Source organism: Rhinichthys klamathensis, unplaced genomic scaffold (genome assembly GCF_029890125.1).
Source record: "Rhinichthys klamathensis goyatoka isolate OS25496 unplaced genomic scaffold, OSU_Roscu_1.1 h1tg000849l_1, whole genome shotgun sequence".
Taxonomy (NCBI): Eukaryota; Metazoa; Chordata; class Actinopteri; order Cypriniformes; family Leuciscidae; genus Rhinichthys; species Rhinichthys klamathensis.
Window position 1 is genome coordinate 57487 of NW_026607223.1, and position 21194 is coordinate 78680.

The 21194-nt window shown below is 40.1% G+C and overlaps 1 pseudogene; it reads left to right on the forward strand.

The window, feature by feature from the left end:
* Nucleotides 1–7010: 7010 nt before the first annotated feature.
* Nucleotides 7011–9198, forward strand: LOC130078277 (uncharacterized protein K02A2.6-like; annotated as a pseudogene).
* The last annotated feature ends 11996 nt before the right edge of the window (nucleotides 9199–21194 follow it).

Here is a 21194-nt window from a genome sequence, read left to right on the forward strand (position 1 = left end):
TAATGGTTGGCGATGTGTATCGTCTACGATAATATCGCAACTGTTGATTTAATGATGTGTGAGCTGACATTAGGAAGTATGTCACTCACTTTGCAAAAAAACTAACTAAATACTGCTAGTGGCATGCAGTTAGAATGACCCCGAAACTCAATACATGGAGCAAAAATGCCCTTTTCTTTCATTTCTATATGACATAGTTAAGCAATATCACACAAACAAGCGTATTGTTTTTCCCAAATATCACCATGTGATACTGATTTTATAGAACAGTTCAATAAAAAAGTGAATATTGTGTGATACTGTTTCACTGCTTGTTCTGCAGATGAAAATAGTTAGACAAAACTTCGACAGAACCGTTGAGCATCTCTGAGCAACATACAGCGGTTTAGTTCCTAAACCAGCATTTCTATGAACCAGGTGAATGAATGACTCGCCTACTGGCGGTTTTAGCATCATAGTTCGAATCGCTAAGAACATGAAAAGCATGGCAGGTGACGTGACATTTATAGCGGCCAATGAGCTTCCATTACATAGGGACCGGGAAACATTGACAATGAGGAGGATTACGTAAATGCAGGGCTTTTTTTGGAAAAGATAAATACTTGCTTACATTACATCAAATATCCCACAATATACAAAGTACACTTCTAAAACCATCCAGAATGAAGTGATTGACGTTTTGGCATCCATGGTTCTGAAAAATAAATAAATAAAAACAAAAAATATGACACTACTGATTTAGCTGCATTCTGTTTAAAAAGTGATGGCACAAGGGACGGGTGCAACATTGAACATGTGTCTGCTGTAATCCACCTAGTGTGCGATGATGTGCCAGAGGAACATCTCTCTGGCTTGATGCAGATTAATGACAACGCTTGATTCAGAGCTGCCAGAAAACTGAGCCCGTGTCATGGAGCATCAGTGAAGAGTGTTCAGGCTTTACTGCCTCAAAGGTTGGGCAGGCATATCCCCTACATCCACTGCTATAACCAACAGCTTCACCTCTTGATCATACATGCAATTCAAAGTAAACATTGAGCCAGAAGAGTCTTTGACTTGTCAGGCTCCCTACTCTGTTTTTCAGCCATCATCCTATCTGTCAGAGATCTGCCCGTATCTCAAGAGATTGCAAGAAATCCCCTGGACAAGTCATTTTGAAGTCAGCAAAGGTGTTGTAGAGAATGAGGAAGTCATTTGTGACATTCTTTCCATGGTTTCCACTGATGGCGTTTGGATGTATGCCAACATTAATAGCGGAGGTGCTCTTTACTTTACACACGAAAGCAAAACGCACACACACTGTTATGAATGCCGGCAGTTGCTTGAATGGCGGGTTCATTATTATTCTAAATGAAAAACACAACAAAACAGTACAATGACAAACTCGCTTAAATATGCACTTTTCCATTTAGTTTTGAAACCAAATCTTCCAATGTTATCTTATCAGTCAAGAGTGAGGTGAGATCTGACTCCTGCTGGGACTCTTGTTCGGCTCACGCTGCATTGAGCACACGTTCAGGTTTTAATTGTAGTGTCTGTTCTCTAACTGAACTAAATTACTTTTATTACAAAAATAATATCTGAACGACGGTGGGGTTGGTCCTTCGGTGGGCAAGTGATGTAAACGTTGTGCGTCTTAACACCGCTAACACCGACTAATCGCATTCGCAACAAGCCTCGTGTGGAAAGGACAAGATGTAGTGTGATCGCTCCGTACCGTACCCGGGTGTGGTTTGCTGAGCCGTCCCTGGCCCGTGTGGAAGAGGTGGACCAGAGCCGGTTCAGCTGGGCTTGGGTGCGGTACACGTGTAGTTTGATCGCTCTGTACCGTACCCGGGTGTGGTTCGCTGAGCCATCCCTGGCCCGTGTGGAAGAGGTGGACCAGAGCCGGTTCAGCTGGGCTTGGGTGCGGTACACGTGTAGTGTGATCGCTCCGTACCGTACCCGGGTGTGGTTTGCTGAGCCGTCCCTGGCCCGTGTGGAAGAGGTGGACCAGAGCCGGTTCAGCTGGGCTTGGGTGCGGTACACGTGTAGTGTGATCGCTCTGTACCGTACCCGGGTGTGGTTTGCTGAGCCGTCCCTGGCCCGTGTGGAAGAGGTGGACCAGAGCCGGTTCAGCTGGGCTTGGGTGCGGTACACGTGTAGTGTGATCGCTCCGTACCGTACCCGGGTGTGGTTCGCTGAGCCGTCCCTGGCCCGTGTGGAAGAGTTGGACCAGAGCCGGTTCAGCTGGGCTTGGGTGCGGGACACATGTAGTGTGATCGCTCTGTACCGTACCCGGGTGTGGTTCGCTGAGCCGTCCCTGGCCCGTGTGGAAGAGTTGGACCAGAGCCGGTTCAGCTGGGCTTGGGTGCGGGACACATGTAGTGTGATCGCTCTGTACCGTACCCGGGTGTGGTTCGCTGAGCCGTCCCTGGCCCGTGTGGAAGAGTTGGACCAGAGCCGGTTCAGCTGGGCTTGGGTGCGGTACACGTGTAGTGTGATCGCTCTGTACCGTACCCGGGTGTGGTTCGCTGAGCCGTCCCTGGCCCGTGTGGAAGAGGTGGACCAGAGCCGGTTCAGCTGGGCTTGGGTGTGGGACACATGTAGTGTGATCGCTCCGTACCGTACCCGGGTGTGGTTCGCTGAGCCGTCCCTGGCCCGTGTGGAAGAGTTGGACCAGAGCCGGTTCAGCTGGGCTTGGGTGTGGGACACATGTAGTGTAATCTCTAACCACAACAGCTGTGCGCTACTGTCATCATTACGACAACAAACATCTATCACTACTTTGATCCTACACTTTTACACTTTTCAAATAATTGAATTAATTTGAGTAGATTTAGGTTTAAAACTGGTCTGGGTCTCACCTAATTGATGAACAGGAATTGTAGTTTGTGAGTAAACCTGCAAATTCCTCCATCAAAGTCAGCTGCCTCCGTAATTCAGTATGTCTAATTCAGTGGGGAGAGAATTCCACAGTTTTGGAGCCAAGGAAGAAAAAGCCCGGTCACCCATAGAGCGTAAACGAGTTGCAGGAATAGTTATATAGCCAGAATCAGAAGAGCGGAGATTACGCCCTGGGGTGTAGACGGTTACAAGTTCAGACAGGTATTCTGGCGATAAATCATGCAGGGCCTTGTAGGTAAGCATGGGAATTTTAAAATCTATGCGAAACCTGACAGGGAGCCAGTGCAAGGACTCCAAGATTGGAGTGATGTGCTCACTTGTCCTGGACCTTGTCAGGATTCTGGCAGCTGAGTTTTGAACATACTGCAATTTGTTTAGAGTTGATTTAGAGACCCCAGCGAGCAGAGCATTACAATAGTCAATGCGAGATTAAAAACAAACGTGTTGATCAGTTTTTCCACCACGGAGAAAGATAGCATGGGAAAAAATGACACTTTAACCGTGTTCTGGGCATGTGGATCAAAGCTTGAATCAAATAGCTCCCCCATATTTTTTTAATTAGTTTGAAACTCCATAGCAAAGCCATCCACCTTTAGGGTTAGAGTGCCTGCTTTAATGAAGTGAACATCACTGCGCGGCATAAATGCTAAATCTGTTAGGCAGTCTATCAGCAAAAGGGCTTTTCTTCCTGTTTTCCTCAAAACAAAATGTTGCATGGTGAATGACGCAAGCGCGCTGAACATTAAGTGGGGTCAAGACCGCTGTGCCGGAGTACACCCTGACACACCACACGGCGAGTCCAGTCGAGTTTCTGGAGGCATGCAGCAGCCCAGGACTTACTGAACCGTGCCAAAGCAAGTTAATGTTTTGTTTATAAGCAAGCATTACATAATTTTAGTATCATATGTAACGACTAGACCGATCAAACACACAATTGTTCCACTTAAACTTTACAACCCCTCACCCAGGCAGAGATAATTGGCATAGCCAAGTGTTAACCCCTTGATAGGCAGGGATCACTGGTGATCCCGGATTAGTGTTGTTCAAAATTCATTACTTGTCAAAACATCTCACTCTTACTTGATCTGGACGAACTCAGCAGCATAAGAAAGGTTGAAGTCTACAGCTTCGATGTTTGACCACTGTTTATGATTTAACTGGTTTGCAGTGATATTAATTTCTTAATTTATGCCAGGAGTGCAAAATAATTAATCTGTAATGTTCGTTATTTTGAATAGAAATCATCACTCATAAAACATTAATTCTCGTGTTCTCCGGTTTATTTGTGTTCAAATACATACAATATACAGCATCCGCCAGGGCTATTAGTCCAATGGTGCGCATATTTGGAGAAATGATTAATAATTATCACATGCTAGTAAAATATTTCTTCATAAAGAATAACATTTCTATTCATTTACCACTGAAATGTGCGATCTAAAGAGCTCAGACAGCGAACGGAGCGAGATGTGTGTCTTCTCTTCCTGAATCGCGTCACATTTGACCTCAAAGCTATATCATTCGCTGTACAGCTGTCAATCATCTCACGTGGTCCAGCGTGACCTCTTCTGCATGACGCGTCATGTGTACACTTCCTCATACTGGACATCCGTGATAACAAAGCGAAACTGACATCTCTTCACCCGAAACAAGGAACTAATAAATGCACGATTGAAATATTATGTGTTTTGTGTTTGATTTTCGTGCGATTTGGGGTTTTCATATCAATACAGAATGTTTACAGAATGCATATGCTAGGAAATGCTAGCCCATAGCTTCATCTGAAATGCTAAATATAACATATTTCAAAATCTTTTCATGACTTGAAACCATTTTAATCCGCGACCGGCATATGATACAAATACTAGATGTTGTTTTAAAGTGAACTTTGAATAAAAGTGTAATATTAATACATTAAATTGTGTCATGTAGCTCGAGGCTACTTGTGCTAATGCACCTGCTTGCAGAAGCTATTCCATTTCATACAATCATTTTAAAAAAATAATAATTCGCATTTAAAGTTCCAAGAATTGTTTGTTTTCTAACAAGACTTAATATAATAGATGGATTGATCATGTAGGGTGGAATCAGAGAGGTTTAGATGGCCAATATAGGCTATAATGGCTGAATTCAAACAAAAGAATAAGGATAAAAGAATAATGAAGATTAAGTCTCATACCGGCATAGGTGTGAAAGGTTGGTCGATTAAATGAAAAGAACATGAATGGGCCAGTTCTCCTCGCCAGACATTAGTCAGAGACTGTAAATGGGTGTTTACAGGGCAATAAAATATTTGATGAGAATCTTATATTAGCATCCTATAAAACTTCTCTAAACTCTCTCCTGACATGGTTTCACAATAGGCTTAATAAAATGCATAATTTTAGAAATATCATCCTCAGATTTTAAATGAAGCATGACCACAATTGTGGCTACACTTTAGTTGTGGTTTCAAGTTGCTATCCTAAATTCACATAATATTTTTATACATTTAATAAATATGTTCTTAATATTTGTTGTTTTTGTTTTTATGTTTGAGCTTATATATCTCAATATTAATAACAGTCTGATTAATTTTGAGTCTTGAAATGTAAACTCTCAAGGGTTGGCTTTCTAAATATATGTTGGTTATGTGTCTATTCAGAATGACTTAAGAGCAGCAACCTTTTTATTTTGGGTATGTCATGAATGCTTCACTTGCCAAAATTGGGGCCGACTAGTAAGGGTTTCGTTTGTGTAAATCCTTCTTATAGTTAATGAAAATTGTAGCTAAATGTTGTGCTATATGAAGAGTGACCACTAGGGCGCATCAGTGTTCTGTCATTGATGGAGTTCTCGGATAAAATAAAAACAGTTCAAGAAGAAGTGATTGAACCAGAAAAATGCATGTGAGTGTTGCTCTATGTGCGAATATAGAATTGTTTATATGAAGACATTAGGAGTAACATTACATAAATTGGCGACGAGTTAGTCCTGAAGACTTTTCACTGCATCGGCGAGTGAACAGCCGGTGTTGGACAAGTTGGAATAAAAAGAACAACCACGCTGAAAACACCGAGCTAGTGAGCTAGTGTTAGCTGTGAAGAGGTGATGAGTTGGTCTTCTTCCGAAGAGTCTAACGTTACAGTGCAAGCCACCAGAAGCAGACACATCATGGCTGGAATAATTGGACATATGGATCCCTTTGATGAGGCCGGTGAACAGTGGGCAACCTATATTGAACGTTTCGAACATTATATCTTGGCTAATGAGATTAGTGACACAAAGAAAGTGCCTGTGCTGTTTAGTGTGATCTCACGTTTCAGAAAGCAGTCGATTACGCTGTATCTGCAGAGACAGCAGTGCACGACGTGCAGCAGTTAAGTGGCTCGCTTAAAGTGAACGCGGTGTTTTCCCAAAAATGCCGTCGTTGCGGGAAAATTAACCATACTGATGAGGACTGCTGGTAAAAAGATTGTGATTGCCACCAGTGTGGGAGGAAAGGCCACACTAAGCATATGTGTAAGAGCAAAGCCAAAAGCAGCCAAGGCAGAGAATGGAAACAGAAAGTGGAAAAACCTGAACAGAAAGGTAATGCGATTAAGCGCAGTGTAAAAGATAGAAAGAAGAGAATTTGGAGGAGAATCACGTGGAGACAAGAGGAGATGAAAATGAAAGTGAGGAAACTAAATCTGACACTGACTGTGAGTTGGGACTGCATTCCATGTTGAAAAAAGGGAAATATTCACGAATCTCAGTGATGCCTGTAGTAAATGGAAAGAAAATGGAGATAAAATTGAATACAGGGGCTGCTGTGTCGTTGATTCCTTGGAAACAGTACAAAAGAATGCTGGGTCAACTGCCACTGCAACCCACTGATGTCATGCTCAAGACATACACTGGTGAGTCTTTGGCGCCAGAAGGGGTCATTAAGGTGCAAGTAAAGTTAAACAAGCAATGTGCTGATTTGCCCTTGTATGTAGTTGAAGTGGATGCACCCACACTGTTTGGTAGAGAGTGGCTGAGAGTTATTAAGCTGAACTGGAAAGACTTAAAGACTCTGCATGCAATTGAGCAAAGAGAGAAAGAACTTGGAGACGGTGTTAAAGAGACACTCAGCTGTTTTCTCAAAAAATCTAGGCACAATGAAGGGAATTAAGGCCACGTTGACTATTAGACCTAACAGTGTACCCAAATTCTGTCCACCACGTAATGTGCCATATGCTCTTAGACCTCGAGTTGAGGCCGAACTAAAACGATTGACTGAGCTTGGAGTGATCTCACCAGTGGAGCATAGTGATTGGGCCATGCCCGTGGTGCCTGTCAGCAAAAAGGATGGCACTGTGAGACTATGTGGAGATTTCAAGGTCACTCTCAACCCAGCTCTTTGCGTGGATAAGTATCCAATTCCCCACATTGAGGACCTTTTTGCTTCTCTAGCAGGAGGCCAACGCTTTAGTAAGTTAGACTTATCAAATGGCTATCTACAGATGGAGGTAGAAGAGAAGTCTAGGGAGCTGCTGACTATCTCTACACAAAAAGGGCAATTTCGTTTTAATCGGTTACCGTTTGGAGTAGCTTCATCGCCCGCCTTATTTCAGAAGGCTATGGACCAAGTGCATCTCGGACTACCCTACACGCACTGTTACTTGGATTACATTCTTATCAGTGGTCCTGACGAACAGACTCACCTAAAAACTCTGGATGCAGTCCTGGGCAGGCTAGAAGAACAGGGCCTGCATCTCAAGTCAGAGAAGTGCCTGTTTTTCCAGGAGTCCGTGGAATACTTGGGCCATATCATTGACGCAGCTGGACTCCACAAGTCACCAGAGAAGGTACGTGCCATTGTGGAAGCGCCTGCACCAGGTGATGTCAGTCAGCTACGTTCATTCCTAGGGATGTTCAACTATTACGGACGTTTCATTCCCGACTTAGCCACAGTCATGAAACCACTGAATGAACTGCTAAATAAAGGGAAGAAATGGCAGTGGACGTCAGCCTGTGAGTCAGCGTTCCAGACATCTAAAGCACTACGTGTATCACAGGAAGTACTGACCCACTACAATCCTAAGCTGCCCCTCCGCCTCGCATGTGATGCTTCGCCTTATGGGGTCGGAGCTGTGCTCTCGCACGTCATGCCTGATGGTAAGGAAAGACCTATAGCATATGCATCACGAACTCTCAGCAAGGCGGAACAAAACTATGCTCAGATCGAGGTGGAGGCGCTAGCGATAGTTTTTGGAGTACGCAAGTTCCACTAGTACTTCTATGGTAACAAGTTCACCCTACTCACTGACCATCGTCCACTGACGTCCATTCTGAGTCCATTGAAAAGTACACCGTCAATGGCTGCAGCCCGAATGCAGCGTTGGGCGCTTCTCTTGTCAGCACATGATTATACCATTCAATACCGGAAAGGTGCTTTACACGCCAATACCGATGGGCTTTCATGGTTAACACTCTCCTACACCCACAAAGAGAAGCTGGGCGCAGTAGAGGTGTTCTACACATCTCAGTTGGACACACTACCAGTCAGTAGCACTGAGATCAGATGCGACACTTCGTCTGACCCCACCTTGTCTCGTGTTTTAGAAATGGTCTCAACTGGTTGTTTTCCAGCTGCGAGGGGCATAGATGAAGAGCTGTCGCCCTATCTGTTGCGTCGGCATGATCTCACAATACAACAGGGATGCCTCATGTGGGGTGTGAGAGTGGTCGTGCCACCTAAACTGCGCCCCCGGGTTCTGGAAGAGCTCCACTCAGCACATCCAGGTGTAGTGAGGATGAAGAGCTTGGCACGCAGTTATGTTTGGTGGCCCGGCATAGACTCTCAAATTGAGCTCCAGGCCAAATCTTGCCACTCCTGTCATAAAGTACAAAAAGAGCCTGGGCTAGCACCTCTACACCCTTGGATGTGGCCCTTCCAGTCCTTGGGAGAGGATACAAGTGGACTTTGCAGGTCCATTTGAAGGACATATGTACTTGGTCGCTGTGGATGCACATTCTAAGTGGCCTGAGGTGCATATCATGGACAGCACCACTGCCAGCATGACCATTCAAGTGCTCAGGGGCCTTTTTAGTCGCTATGGCCTTCCACACATCCTTGTGAGTGACAACGGACCTCAGTTCTGTGCTGAAGAATTCAGTGCATTCCTGAAGGCCAATGGAGTCAAACACATCCGCTCAGCGCCATACCCTCCTGCCACCAATGGATTGGCCGAACAGTTTGTGCAGACGTTCAAACATGCCTTAAAAGCATCCAAAGGCACAGCACGTGTGCGTCAGAGACTTGATACGTTTCTTCTGACATACCAAAACACCCCTCATGCATAGGGCTGTCGTGATAACTGCAATATCGCAGTACTACTGACAGGCCAACCACAGAGGAATGCAAGTAACCGCAGCAACCGCGAACCGCGTTTTCTTTTTTCATAAGGCCACCCTTCGTAGTTCGTACCATGTGTATTGAATGTTAAATAAGTTAATAATTATAACAAGACTGTTTATCATGGTGATTTGTATAGAGGCTTCGTGGATTTGGACTTAAGCCTAAACAGACAGTGAATGTGATCGACTGAGCGCGTGCGATTACCTGCGTCTGTCTTTGAAGTCAAGTCATTCGTGAAAAGGTTGGGTTGCCGTTTCCAAGGAAAGCGAAATATTTGTTGTATCATCCTTTTAACGTGTAAGGGTATTTACCATGAATGGCGTCAGCGCTGGTCAGCATTACACAGCGCGAGGAAGCCGTGGGGGAAAGCAGCGAGTCACGCATTGAATCAATGCCATTGGTCTCTATTAAATGAAGCATTGCTTTAGCTTTGCCCAAAAGTGAAGCATTGCTGGCCAGCTGAGCCTTGGAAAGTGGATCTCAAAGTTAAAAAATAATTAACACCTTGTTTCATCTATCATTTAAGGAATCAGCTTTTTTGAAAGTTTTCGTAGAATGAACGGTTTAATGACTCACTCAAAGACAGTCCGTTGCCGTAACAATGTAACTGCGCGCTGAGTGACAGTCTTTCAATGCGCAGAGACACTGTTTAGTTTCGGTTACATTGGTTACATTGTTTTTGTGTATGCTGACCACACCATAACACTTATTTATATAGCAACAAATAAATCTAAATAAATAAATGGCGGTTATACCGCATATCGCGCTATTGAGCCACTCAAAATTACCGGAAGGGAAATTCCTTCACCACGACAGCCCTACTCATGCAACAACGAAAGAAACGTCGGCTATGTTGTTCCTCGGACGCAGGCTGCGCTCTCGACTGGATTGTCTGAAACCCAGTGTTGCTGGAGCAGTACACCGGTCACAGGATGCCCAACAACAACGGCGCCAACATCACTCTAGGGCCAGACAGTTTGATGTTGGGGAGCCAGTCCTTGTGCGTGATTATAGGAAAGGGGAGGAAAAGTGGGCGCAAGGTTTTGTTATGGAAAAGACAGGACCGGTGTCGTACAAGGTGAATGTGGGATCACCAGGGGTATGGAAACGCCATGTGGACCAGATGCTGACACGCCCGGATTCAGAGCCTCAGCAGACTGAAGTGAACCTTCCTGTAAGCTCAAAGGTGTTACTACCCCAGAGTGATGGTTGCACCACACTGCACCTTCATACACCTCCACAAGAAAATAATGATGATCAAGTTCCTGAGATCACCGAACCATCAAAAACACACCAGTCCGCGGAACCACCATCTACGGGACATACTCAGGCAACAGAGACTGTGAAACGCTATCCTGTGAGGATCACAAGACCACCAGCACGTTACCGTGATGAGTGAACAGTGATTCGTTAACAGAAGGTTGTAGAACAGTTTGAGTTGTGGGACATATTGTTTACAACATACAAGTTATAACGAAAGTAAGATAACTCCTCAGTTTTATTTTGATATATATATATATATATATATACACACTCACCTAAAGGATTATTAGGAACACCTGTTCAATTTCTCATTAATGCAATTATCTAATCAACCAATCACATGGCAGTTGCTTCAATGCATTTAGGGGTGTGGTCCTGGTCAAGACAATCTCCTGAACTCCAAACTGAATGTCAGAATGGGAAAGAAAGGTGATTTAAGCAATTTTGAGCGTGGCATGGTTGTTGGTGCCAGACGGGCTGGTCTGAGTATTTCACAATCTGCTCAGTTACTGGGATTTTCACGCACAACCATTTTTAGGGTTTACAAAGAATGGTGTGAAAAGGGAAAACCATCCAGTATGCGGCAGTCCTGTGGGCGAAAATGCCTTGTTGATGCTAGAGGTCAGAGGAGAATGGACCGACTGATTCAATCTGATAGAAGAGTAACTTTGACTGAAATAACCACTAGTTACAACCAAGGTATGCAGCAAAGCATTTGTGAAGCCACAACACGCACAACCTTGAGGCGGATGGGCTACAACAGCAGAAGACCCCACCGGGTACCACTCATCTCCACTACAAATAGGAAAAAGAGGCTACAATTTGCAAGAGCTCACCAAAATTGGACCGTTGAAGACTGGAAAAATGTTGCCTGGTCTGATGAGTCTCGATTTCTGTTGAGACATTCAGATGGTAGAGTCAGAATTTGGCGTAAACAGAATGAGAACATGGACCCATCATGCCTTGTTACCACTGTGCAGGCTGGTGGTGGTGGTGTAATGGTGTGGGGGATGTTTTCTTGGCACACTTTAGGCCCCTTAGTGCCAATTGGGCATCGTTTAAAAAAAACAGTTCATCGTTTAAAAAAAATTCTGCATTGCAAATCCTCGTCGCCAGAAAAGTCCAAAATAGATCGTAAAAGGAAACGTGACCGGAGATTACAAAAAACACAAGTTAATGTCGGGATAGCTTTTTCCAGGTGGATAGAGCTAATGCAGGAGAAAGATTTCAAAAGAGACGCTGAAGTCCTGCTTTCTTCTCGACAAGGCTACAGTCTTAATTACAAGCTTTTTTTATTGTTTGGTTGTGTACTTTATTTTTATAGACAGATGAACATGTATAGTTAAAAGTTGATGATGATATCTAACAATGCACGTAGGCTACTTCAGAAAATATAACGAATAAAGAAGGCATAGCTACTAATTACAATAGTTAATATTTTTGACACTCATTACTTCATACTGTAACATTCGTTTGACCGTTGTGTCAATTTGAAGTTTGTTTGAAATAACAAACCTATTCACCCGAAGGAAAACTCAACGAAGTGCTATTAGAAGACATCCTCCTGTCATAGCTTTTTGGTACATAATGGCTACCGTAGATGCAACACGCATTTGAAAACGCGAGGCGCTGGAGAACACAATTCGTTTGAATGCAAAATACAATTTCACCGCTAGATGGGAGTAATTCTTACTTAATGTCCCTTTAATGGACACCGTATCTTAGTGGGGAGGAAATGTTATATGTAGCTAAATGTTGTGCTATATGAAGAGTGACCACTAGGGCGCATCAGTGTTCTGTCATTGACGGAGTTCTCGGATAAAATAAAAACAGTTCAAGAAGAAGTGATTGAACCAGAAAAATGCGTGTGAGTGTTGCTCTATGTGCGAATATAGAATTGTTTATATGAAGACATTAGGAGTAAGATTACAAAAATTATTTACACTGTTTGTATTTTTGTTTACGCAAGACAATTTTTACAATTGTTTTCACTACTTGCAGCACTATTTGTGTTTGTGGTTCATGTTCAGATTGAATATATAAAGTCACTTTTGCTTCAGTGTTCTGTTATTATATAACAATGTTTTTATTTACTTTCTGAACTTTTTTTGGACAAATCTACATTGTCAGAAAATTAAAAAACACCAGTTTTTCAATGAATGTTGTAAACATTAGTGATATCAAGACAAGAGTAAATATACAGGCTCTTTCAAGAAGATTAAGATTATAAAATATAATGTTACTAAATAGGGGCAATAATAAATAAATAAAAAAAACCAACACCACCAGCAATGTTGGCCCACACTGATCTAATATAGAGCCAGGCCTGTCGACGCAGACTTTTCTTCACAAAACTCATCTTGTCTTAAAACCATCTCATATTTAAAGCACATGTATTTCGCTGCTAGCACACTGTACAGATAGACCATTTGACCCGATATCTGCGATTTAGCCTATATTCAGTTTTGACCTGCTGTGATTGACCTGTGTGTTTACACGTAGACTACAGCTGTTAGCTTAACTATTTACAATATCAACATATATTAACTGGTGTGCATCCCTTTAATGTACTTACCTGGCAGTTATGAAGCAGAACTCAGTCTAATTCAGGATATTAGCGATCAAAACACGGCATTTCTGCCGTAAGGCGATGATTAGTCAGTGAATCGTTCTTTGAAATCAGTTCTTTTTGATGAGTCGATCGAACCGAATGAAGATTCGAGACTCAACGCAGAGACTCGTTAAAATGAAAAAGGTGAACTAGACCAGCGTTTCCCACCCTGCAATCCTATTACAGTATTTTTAAACAAATAAAGTAATTGTTTATAAATATACGAATATGTGAATAAAAAGGAAGTAAACACTGTAACAGGGCACTCAGTAGCCTAATCTGGTCATTTTGTGCGCACTGGTGGTAATCATATTTTTTCAAATAAAGGCAAAGTAACGCTAATTTTACATAGGCCTACAGCACACAGTGAAAACGATATGAATATGACACAGTGGGACACTGGATATAGCACAGCATATTTAAAAACGAAGGATTAAAGTGTTTCGATGGCGTCTCCTGTGAAGTTGATCTACGTTCAGTCGTTCACTACAGAACACGTTTATGTCAGCTACACATGCACACTTCAAGATATCACAGCTGGAGGCGATTCAGTCTGCAAGGTTTGTGAAATTAAACGTTTATTACATGTTCAGATATTTAAATGATGTAGACGCGCATTTGCGATAGGCTATCGGTCGACCACTAAATAAAACTCCTTCAAACATTTCAGCTAAAATGTGTAAAAATAATAATAATAATAAAGTTTTTATTTTGTACCATCAATCTCTCTAATAACAACAAATAACGCACATTAATTTATCATGAAAATGCAAATCGTATAATAAAAAAAAAGAAAGTTTGTTGAATTGCGGGGTTGCGCATGATTTTATTCCCAGCGCGTGCACGCTGCCTCTGTTTCATGGCTTGTTGCGCTTACGGTCAAATCGAAAATATTGTCACAAACGTCTGTCTTGCGCATATTCACATAAACACATACACATCGGTTATGTCCATGCTGTCATGCGATTAATGTGTTTCAAATATTTAACGCAGCATCCGTTTTTTCTGTCATCTTTTGGCAAGCATTAGCCTAACTTATGATCTTCTTCATGCAAATGCTTTTAAACCATTTAAATAAGCGCGTCAAGACAAAAGTCTGTCACACACACACACACACACACACACACACACACGCACAGAAAGACGCGCGCCAGAATCGATTTCTCTTTCGTGCTTGAAGGAATAATAACACACAAACCCCCTCTTCAATGAGCTAAAGTCTTAAATGAAGGAGAAGATCTGAGAGGATGAGGCGCGTGCGTGTGAGATCCACATGTGCACTCAAGATCTGTATTTCCTATTTATTATGGGCTTTAAGTTCACTTAAATTAAAAGTTGTTATATTTTTTGGAGCATAATACATGTTAAAAATGATAGCTTTCAATTACACTGTAATCTTGAATGGCGATAATTAATGTCTAAAACTGAAAAAATAAATAATCATTGATTGAAGTCATCAATAGCTTTATACAGGCCTTCATTCATAAAAATATGCCATTAAACAATTATTTAAAATATACCGTCTTTACTGTTTCTACAATTTGGAGATTAGGCCTACCTGTGAAATTATAGGCTTATAAAATATATTACAATTTGCAATGGTAATTGAGCAATGTTTAAATATGAATCAGACTTAATTAAATATGTCATCACATAAAGTGATCTCTTCAGAAGAAATGCCTGGTACACTTCCAATGGATGGACAAAACTAAAAAATTGATAGCCTAATATTAAAAATATGACAGTAGGCGTCTCTTCCTGTGGTGTAGGGTGCCACACATTTGTGACAATTTTCAAAGGGTGCCGTGACTGAAGAAAGGTTGGGAAACACTGACACTTTCAATGATGCTAAAAGAGAACTGTAAATGATTCAAAATAAAACATGAAATATGAATACATTTTTTAAAAAAGATGAAGCTAAATAAATTTATTTGAATAAAAAACCCTGATTTAAAACATTTTTAAAGCACAGTAAAATAAAGAACGGATTTGACTTGAATATATCACTACTTGTGTGCCATGAAAGCTTTAGCCTGCACAAGTCTTGCTTTCTGCGAGCGTTTGCTGTGAGTCGGGATGCAATACTAAACATCACAAGATAATATATTTAATGAGTGTGTTTGTTTATTCGCTGTTTGTGTACGGATCAGTGGTGTGTGTGTGTGTGTGTGTCCAGTAGGTGGCGAAAGGCGCCTGTTCAACAGCATTTCAAACACACACCGAAGAAGAAGTTGTCTCTGTCACAACATCCGTTGAACGTCATAGTGCTGATTTGGGGTTATTTTGAGGTGAGTTTTTAAATGTGTTTTATTATAATTTCTTCCAATTAAAACAGATGTTTGGTAATTTCGCTGTGGATAATACTGATTCCGTTTCCACGTATATTGAAACGAATATAAATGACTGATCAGTTTGATTATTGTTCAACAAGTATCTGTGGACTTGCTTGGTGTTGTTTTCCCCCCTTATTCTCAACTAACACCTTATATAAAGGATGTTAATCTGTACCAATAAATCAATCATTTTGAAGTATTTGGATCCCATGCAAGCTGCCACAAGGTCTCAGTTCATTTAAGATTTTTATTCTAATATAATAATGCAGAATGATGAATAACTTTTACATAGATCGAGGCACAGTATTTCATATGAACTGTTTCTCCTCATTTCATCAGCAAAAGTGCTCCGTGATTTAAGTGTATATCAGTTCTGGCTGTAAAGAGCTTGATGAAGATGAGCGGTGTGAAGAATATACCGTGAGCTTCGGGGGGTACAGCTATTTCGACTGGTGACGTCACTCTCCATTTTATAGGCTTACTACACACATGAGAACCACTAATCAATATGCGAAATTACCTGAATATTAGTGCAGATTCCCTCTTGTTAAGACATTAAAAATGTCTTATTTATAAAATTATAAATCGCCTCATTAAACCTCAGCAGTATATCTATGGAACTATAGAATATATATATATATATAACAGTATAGCTACGGCGTGCGATTGTAAGTCTACCCAGGTAGCCAAACAGATGTGGGCCAATAAAGGCCCAGATCCGGCAAGCCGGAAGAAATAACTCGGCCCAGTTCCGGTTGCCGGACTCTTGTGAAACGCGGCAATGAATGACGCGCCAGAATCGGCCCGAGTACACTGGCCCGAGTCCGGGTGCCGAAACTGAGCCGGCGCTGCCGGAGTCGGGCCATAATCACGCCAGCATAAATTGTATAATTAACCGGTACTGGCCCGAGTCTGGTTTTCCGAAGTCAAATATATGAAATGCAGAACTACATTTAATTAATAAGAAATACAATAATACATTTTGCCAAAAGCAATATTAGCTTGCTAAAATAAGTATATTCATGTATTATGTTTGAAAAGTTATTGGTTACCAAAAACAAAACAAAAATGTATTATTAAAGACTTAAAGAAATATATTATAACTTTACTAAGTAGGCTAAGCAAATATTTAGAGGCTTTAAGTGTTACACTTTTGTACTGTAGGCTTTACTGCTCTAAACTATTTGTCAGTCGCAAAATCTCTTTTGCTGGTACTATATTTTAGATGAGCTCAAACAAACCTTCACTTTTCATGAACTGAGAATGATTCTTCTAGTAACACTGAACACATGACAGCATGGTCGTGATATGACATATGACATGAACATTTAACAAATTTTAACACAAAATATTAATAAAATAAACAATCTACTTGACTGTACTGCAAAAAAATATCATTGTTTTAATCCTGCCAAGAGGTCACGCCCCAAATGAAAATGACACCATGTAAATTTCAGATTTTTTTTTATTTATTTAAACATTTTGACAAGATAAACATAAAATAAAATTGACAACAAATGCATAAAACCTGAGAAATTGTATGAACTCTCAGGCTCACCTCAAGGATATCCTAAAAGAGGTACAGAATGACAGAAAGAATGCAATTAATAGGGGACACTGAATGACACGAGATAGATCTCAATAGTAAATGGAAAACAACCTTTGAAACATACCTTAAGAAGAATTTTTTTGTTTTAGGGCCCGCTCTCTTCTCCCCCCATCCGTATCAGATGCCAGCTGCAGCCATCTTTTTATATATTTCTCAGTTTCTCCATCCAGAGTATTCAGTATTCCGATTCTGTCGGATAGATTCTTTAAAAAGAAAAAGAGTTTCAATAGTACATTCCCATGGTGACCATGGGAATGTACTATTGAAAAGGAATCTATTTCAAATACAATAAAGTATATTTTTTTCATAAGCTTGGAACTTGCAGTAATTGGTCAAATTATGCACACTGTGACTGAATGTCCACACCGAAATATAAGATCCTGAAATAAATTAAATAAATAATGAATAATTGTTATTTGTACCCCTAAAACAGGCAGGGCTGCTACATCGGTTTTCAATGATTTATTAATTCTTAGAGTACCACTGTCAAATCTACAAATCTAGATGACAAAAAATACAAAATAAAAAAAGGGGCACATTACACTAGGCACACAGACTAATATACTGTTTAATTACATAATAAAGGTTAATTCGCCACAAAATAAATGTTTAAATCCAATAATCAGATGAGATGACTTTAACAATTATTAGTCTTTAAGCCAAGATTAATGACTAACTGCATGATCTACATAGCTTTACTGAACCTAAACACAAATATTGAGAATGTGACTGACAAATATATGCATATACTTACAAAGCCAAAGACGCACTGTGCTGTGGCTCTTAAAAGAGCATTTGGGTGTATGTAACAACTATTGACAAAAAAACAAGGGAAGGAAAAGGTGAGAAAAAGAAAAACATCACTGAATTTTATTCAGAAATATTGCATTTACAAATCGAAATGTATTGATTGTTCATCAAAGATCATTGATTGACCAATACATTTTTTAAGAACATGGCAAATCATACATGCAGATGCAGATCAGATACATGCAATTAATAATAATAATTCATTACATTTATATAGTGCTTTTCTTCTCGGCACTCAAAGCGCTAGGGGGAATTTCCTCAACCACCACCAATGAATGATGAATGCTAGATTGATCACAACGATCAGATGAAAATTGACACTAAAAAAAGAGAAAAATATTATTTTCATGCCATTCACCATAAAATCAATAAAAGCTGTTATTTATGAATATATCAAAACAAATAATTTTATAGTTAATTTAAATATTAATTTTAAATAATTCTACTTCAATATGATTAATCTTTTTTTTTTTCTGGTTGTATAAATGTTGTACCTTTACTGTATTTTTTATTATATAAAAAGTGCAGTTATTATTAGTATTATAATCTCACACGGGTAGGCTACTGTAATGCTTAGGCATTTCTGTCTCTCACTCACTCTCTCAATGTAAATAGAGAGAGCGCTCGCGCTCAGATCGCGTGAAAGGAGTTCACGCGCTCTTGAGAGAGCGCTCAGAGTGCGTTCACGCGCTCATGAGAGAGCAAAGGCCTTTCACGCAGCCAAATATTAGGGTAAAATAATATTAATAATTGTAAACTTAGTTTTATAAAAACTAACGTTAACTTTATCAACATAAATCTGAAACGAAATAACGTTAGGTTTTCTCAATCCTAGCAAATCTGCTCCATAAAGTGTGAATGACGTCAGGCAGGCCTATAACGGTATTAACGGTAATTAGCGGCGCTGAAAAGTGTACCATATACGGAAAAAGCAACAAAAAGGGCAGAAAGCCATTGTTTATGAGAACTGTTAGATCTAGATGTGTGGGCCTACGTTTAAAATACAGGCCGTTCATTTTATACATATATATACAAAAAATCCTTTACCTCAGCAAAACTCTCAGTCCGGCGATGACCTCTCATCCAAAGGGGAGTCCGGCTGTGCGCGCGATGGGCACGTATCCCTTGCTTATATACTTCTTTCGCGGTCTTTGCACTATCAAATAACGTTACGTAACGTTTATATATTTTTTTTCTTTATTATTATAGTTATTATAAGCAAAGTCAATTTTGATATAGGATATATGGGATATAGGCTAATAGGCTACTATAGTAGTAGTAATAATAGTATTATTTTTTCTCTTTTTTGTTTTTAAGCAAAGTCCATTTGGATGGGATCAATAATAATAATAATTATTACTAATTACTAGTAATAATAATAATTATTATATGGAACTTTTAATAATAAAAAATATATAGCCTACTAAAAGTCAAATGTTTTGGTAACTTCAGTTCGTATAAGATTTATTTAACAAGAACATGAAAAAATACAAAAATAAAATAAAAATGTATAAGTCATTCCAATGTATTTTTTTAATACAGTATAGGCTATTTATTGTTGTTATTATTATTTTTGCCATAATCCACTCTCTATTTTTCCTCACATTAAAAAATCATGGGAACTCAAATATGGTCCTTGTGGATTTTTTATTTCAACATGGTGAAAATAATATAATAATTGTATTTGCCCTGGTCTCCCATTTGCTGTACCCCATTTAAGTTCATCATGCTAATCCTTGATATAATTAAATCATAAATAATATAGGCATATATATTTTTATTAAAGTAGGCTACAACATTTTTAGTTTATAATTCATTTTTGTTAAAGTTTTAATGGTATCAGGTAAAATAAAATAAAAATCATAAATTTAAAACTTATTTTGAAGTTCTATGAATTGTGGCATTTTTATAATTTAATGTGCCTATTGCGCCATTTCTCAACCACAATCGGCCCAGCTACACACAGCCAAAACCTAGCCAGATCTGGCAACCGTTACTGGGCCAGAGCTGGCTCACTTCCGGCGTGCCGCTGCCAGTACACAGCCGAGTGAGCCGACACTCAGCCGCGATTGGCCCGATTCCGCTGGCTACCTGGGTAAAGTTTTTAAGTTAAGTAGCAGCGATGGTCGTGGCAGCTGAGTGGAAACCTCCGGTTAAACCATAGTGATCTTGCTACTCAATGTTTTTCAAATGTTGGCTAATATCACTATATGTTGGCTATTACAAAGGCAGTGAAATATTAGACAAATGTATGGTCCCCGCTTGTAAACCCATCCGTATATCAGGCATTTGCAGCCTACACTGTGCATTTCTTTTAGTTCCTCAGTATTTTTTTCCACCATATTATTATCGACCACTAGATGGCCCTATTGTCCATTTGATCGATGTCTCATCTTAGTATATACTTTCCAGTTTTGTGTAGATTCGTAATGCATAGTATAATAAAACAACACACAAGGGTGTATGTGCTTTGCAAAGCCTATCATCTCTCTGTATGGTTCCAGAGAAGGGTCCATTTATGTATTCTTCCTTTCACGGGGAAACGAAGGGTGCATTTGGCGTCGCTTTTGAAAATGGGCATCAGAAGCAAAAAATTTTTTTTTTTACTGGAGTAGATTAGGGGTGTTCCCGAAGCCAAATACCTTATCTAAAATATCTATGCAATAATGAGTGAAGTGAATGAGTGAGAGTAAAAATGAAACGAGCGCAAATCCGTCTATGCGTGCATCTCTCAGAAACCACAGCTTGGCAAGAGTAATATCAACTCAAATAGGATATTGTATATTATTGTATGTATATTTAAATGATTTAAGCTTTGTTCAATATGCAGGCTACTTGAATGAATTGAATAAGCACAGCACGACCACAAATCAAACAGCGCGTCTCCGTCTCAGCAACCAGTTCTAATAGCCTATAATCAACTAAGATTCATATTCATTAATTACTACATGATGTGTCTATTTAAATGTTTTAAACTTCGTATGATGTCCCATAGGAACCTGAGACTCGCGCTTAGGACACATGAAACTCCGTTACGGACGTGACCGCTCTGGGAAAGCGGCACTAAAGACTGCTTTAAAACTTTCACAGAGACATCAAACAGAAAGCAGAAAGCCTTTCTTTAAAGTGAATTTCGTTTTGTATTAATTGTATCTTAATTTTAATCAATGTTTCATCAACCAATTGCCTGGATTTAATAAATAAGAAGTAAATATAGCAGGCAATAATCACGACACGGAGGCGCCGGCGCGTGAACTGGAGCTCGTCTCATAAATGAACCGAAACTCAGCGTAGCCTATAAGTATAAGGTAGCCT